Source organism: Trichosurus vulpecula, chromosome 1 (assembly GCF_011100635.1).
Source record: "Trichosurus vulpecula isolate mTriVul1 chromosome 1, mTriVul1.pri, whole genome shotgun sequence".
Lineage (NCBI taxonomy): Eukaryota > Metazoa > Chordata > Mammalia > Diprotodontia > Phalangeridae > Trichosurus > Trichosurus vulpecula.
In genome coordinates this window covers 322,000,244-322,003,761 of record NC_050573.1, presented here as the reverse complement: position 1 = coordinate 322,003,761, position 3,518 = coordinate 322,000,244, and the positions used below count along the sequence as shown (strand labels likewise).

The 3,518-nt window shown below is 32.4% G+C and overlaps 1 pseudogene; it reads right to left on the bottom strand.

Moving 5' to 3' along the window:
- Positions 1-2,220: 2,220 nt before the first annotated feature.
- Positions 2,221-3,083, bottom strand: LOC118834476 (annotated as a pseudogene).
- Positions 3,084-3,518: the final 435 nt, after the last annotated feature.

Sequence of the window (3,518 nt, the reverse complement as noted above, 5' to 3'; positions counted from 1 at the left end):
GCAAAACTTGCCAAATTGGGTGGGTGGGTGGGGGTAAAAAGCTCACTGAAGAAAATATATTTTTAAAATCAGAAATTGTCACACAGAAGTGAATTAATTCATGAGACACTGAAAATAACAAAATAAAATCAAAAGAAGTAAAAAAGAAGAAAATCTGAAATTTCTTGTTGGAAAAATAACTGACCTGGAAAATAGATTGAGGAGAGATAATTTAATAATTATTAGGCTACCTGAAAGCCATGATAAAAAAAGAGGTTAGACATTATATTTCAAGAAATTATTAAGTAAAATTGACTTAATATCTTAGGACCAGATGACAAAATATAAATTAAAAGTATCCTCTGATCACTCCCTGAAAGAGATTCCAAAATGAAAACTCCCAAGAATATTAAAAGTAAATTCCAGATTTTCCAGGTCAAGGACAAAATATTTCAAGGATCCAGACAAAACCAGTTCAGATATCTTTTACCCAAGCATTACATAAGATTTAGTAACTTCCACATTAAAGATGAGAAAGCTTGGGATATTATATTCTAGAAGACAACTATGATAATACTACAACAAAGAATCTCCCACCCAGCAAAGCTGAGTATAATTCTTCAAAGGAAAGAATTGATATTTAATGAAATAGAGGAATTTCAAGCATTCTTGTTGTAAAGACCAGAGCCAAATAGAAAATTTGACTTTCAAATAAAAGACTCCAGAGAAGCACCAAAAGGAAAATAATGAAAAAATTATAAGGGAATCAATAAGTTTTAAATGTTTGCATTCCTCTATGAGAAGAAAACAATTAAAACTTCTAAGAATTTTATCTTTATGAGGGCAGTTAGTATATACAGAAAGAATGTATGGTTGTGAGATGACTATGATGTATTTTTAAAAAAAAAATTAAATTAATGGGGACAAAAATGAGTGTACCTGGAGAAGGGGGAATAGAGAGGAAGAAAAAGGTACAATTTTCTCATATTAAAGAAAAACAAAAGGAAGTGCTTTTACAGCGAAGAGTCAAAATATTATATTGATTCTGTATCAATATTGGTCTTGTAACTGTCTAAATCATGGTTCTTGGTCTTTGAACTTAGGGCAGAAATTCAGCTGATCTATAATGAGTTAAGTTTAGAAATCCACTTCTTTTGATAATCACTGTTCTATTCTTGGTTCAAGGAAAATCTGCTATCCTTGGGAGATGTGGTTGGTCACCAGGGAGTCAAGTCTAATATTTTTAAACCATCAAAATATACTTCAAGGTTGTCTGGTAACACTTTTCATACTAATAAAGTCAGTTCTAAAGAAATAAAGAAATCTTAATTTTACATGGAAGGCCAAGTTAATATCATAAAAATGAAAATTCTACCTAAATTAATTTACTTATTCAGTGACATCTCAATCAAATTACCAAAAAAAATAGAGAACTAGAAAAAAAAATCATCTGTAAAAAAAAAAAATTCAAGAACATCAAGAAAATCAATGAAAAGAATTGTGAAGGAAAGTGACTTAGCAGTACCAAATCTCAAAGTGTATTATAAAATTGTAATTGTAAAACAATATGGTACTGTCTAAGAAATGGAGTGTTGGATCAGTGGCATAGATTAGTTCTATGGTACATAGTAGTAAATGACCATAGTAATCTCGTGTTTGATTGAAGCCAAAGACCCAAATTTCTGTAGTAAAACTCACCATTTCAGAAAAAGTGCTGAGAAAATTGAAAAAACATTTTGGTAAAAATTAGGTGTATACCAACATTTCACACCATATACCAACATAACAAAAATGCATTAAATCTCTTTATTCAGTTACTGAGATACAATTCCATAATTTAATTCTCTAAGATCTGATACACCCAATGTCCAATAGTTTATTGTTATGTTCCTATGTACATCTCAATCACTGTATTCTTTACAGTCGGCTGTGACCATTTATATATTCTGTGATCCTTTAAACTGAATTTTACAAGGATTCCAACTGCCCCTAGGTTATAAAATGCCCTCTATCAGATTACTTATGGGGAACAAAAATAGAACAGATTACTTGATTTTATATATTTATTGAGAATATTTATATAGTTATTCAGAAGATTTTATGTATTCATTTATGTGTAAGCCCTTGATAATAATTAGAAGTGAATGTTCATAGGCAGTAATTTTTCATGTATAATTCTGTCTTTTTGAAAGTTCAGTTTACATGGTAACTTTTATAATTGTGAGATTTCCCGTGTAAGTTTTATGCATTCAAGTGTTTTCCATGAAGTCTGATGTGGTCATTAACAAAAGTTGCACCAAAATAGTAGTTATGATCATACCCTTCTTGCAATCCAAAAACAACAGAATTTTCTATTCTACAAATTCAGCTATAAAGTTTTTAGTAAGTAATTGCCCCATCTTTAAGGAACTGGTCATCTCTGCCTTGATTGATTAGTATGTCCCACTGAGAATCTAGATAAGACTTCACAAGATGAGTAGCATCATATGCCTCCTATTTACTTTGATCTGATGCTAAATATCCACTGAAGGCCTTGCCCCGCCCCCCCCGCCACACCCGGGACAGAACATTGGATTGCAGATTGGAAGGAATGCTGAAACAGATTTGCATTTTCCAGGATTCTTCAAAGCACAAATCAGAGCTCCATGACCTCTGATAGAACGGCCAAAAATAGATATCTTCTCTTGGTCAGCTGGAAAATTTGCAATTATCAGCTTGGGAAGCTCATCTATTATATAAGAGCACATCCTATAGTTGGTTTTCCAAGGTTCTTCAGTGGCACCCACGTAAATACAAGCACCAGTACCAAAGTCCTAGCTATCATCTTCTTCTGTAATATTACAGCCACATAGACTAGTGTCTGGTGCAACTACAAAGAGGCCATGTTCTGCTGCTCTTTGTAGATAATCACCTTTTGTCATAAAATTTTGTTCTCTGCAAGTTAAACCAGACAGCCAGTAAGGGACAGGATATTTTCCAGTTTCTGTCTTTGGTGGTAAGTAGATTTCAAATTTCATTTTTCATTTTTGTTCTGCACTGTCATGTTCATATACTTTCTGAAAGCTCTCAAAGCACTTGTTGATGGAAATCTGGTTCAAGGCCATAGTTTCTTTGCTATTTGATTGTTATTGTTTTTTCACTCACTGGCAAAAGGTGACTAACAGAAAGTGTATGATCCTTGCTTGGTGTAGATAGTGGGAGATACAGGAGGGCCAAGATAACATCAAAATAGATAAATGACTTAGGGGTGATGTCATAAGAAAAATCAGGGAACATAGAAATATGCACCTGTCAGATCTATGATAAGGGGAGAATTTATAACCAAAGAATGGATAGAGAGGATCAACAGTACTAAAATGGATAATTTTGGTTATGTGAAATTTAAAAGCTTTTGGACAAACAAAACTAACGCAGCCAAAATTAGAAGGGAAAAGGTAATTGGGACAAAATTTAAAGTAAGTTTTTCTAATATTCTTTCTTCAAATATATTAGGAAGTGACTCAAATTATTAAAAATGAGAGTTGTTCCCCAATTGATAA